Source organism: Octopus bimaculoides, chromosome 14 (assembly GCF_001194135.2).
Source record: "Octopus bimaculoides isolate UCB-OBI-ISO-001 chromosome 14, ASM119413v2, whole genome shotgun sequence".
NCBI lineage: Eukaryota > Metazoa > Mollusca > Cephalopoda > Octopoda > Octopodidae > Octopus > Octopus bimaculoides.
In genome coordinates this window covers 46,366,958-46,367,871 of record NC_068994.1, presented here as the reverse complement: position 1 = coordinate 46,367,871, position 914 = coordinate 46,366,958, and positions in this window count along the sequence as shown.

Genomic DNA, 914 nt, shown 5'->3' with positions numbered 1-914 from the left:
TAATAATAATAATAATAATAATAATAATAATAATAATAATAATAATAATAATAATAATAAAAGTCAAACATAAAATAATAATAATAAAATAATAATAATAATAATAATAATAATAATAATAATAATAATAATAATAATAATAATAATAATAATAATAATAATAATAATAATGATGATGATGATGATGATGATAATGGTGATGATGGTGATGATGATGAGGATGATGATGATGATGATGACAACAACAAGAATGAAATTGTTTGCCGATATTCGTCGATACATGTATCGCCCTCTTCCGGCCGGTCCGACGACGTCTAGTGGCCGTGTCTCCCTTAATTGCCTCACTGCTTCGGTTCATCTAGTGCATTGCTTATCGGCTGCGTTCTCGTTAATGTGAGGTGACCTTCTAATCTGATTAATTGTTCATTGGAACATTCCAGACAAGCCAGATGTAATCGGCTTCCACGTCGAGATATTATATATGTGTGTGTGTGTGTGTGTGTGTTTGTGTGTATATGTCCTGGTGTATTTATGAGTGTGTATTCGTGTGTGTGTGTGTGTGTGTGTTTATTTGATATTATAGCGTGTATGAAAAACATACATGCGCAGATAGGCAGAAAACATATTGGCGTTTACATTGAAGTATACATACTTACAAACACGCAGCAATCCACGCGCGCCCACCCACACATTCAACACACACACACACACACACACACACACACACACACATACACACACATACACATAGATACATATATGTATGTATGTAGGTATACGTGCGTGTGTGTGTGTGTGTGTGCTTGTTTATATATATATATATATATATATATATGCACAAAGAGGAAGAGGAGAGAGAAATATACTTCCTTATACACTGATCACTCACGCTTATATATATATATATATATATA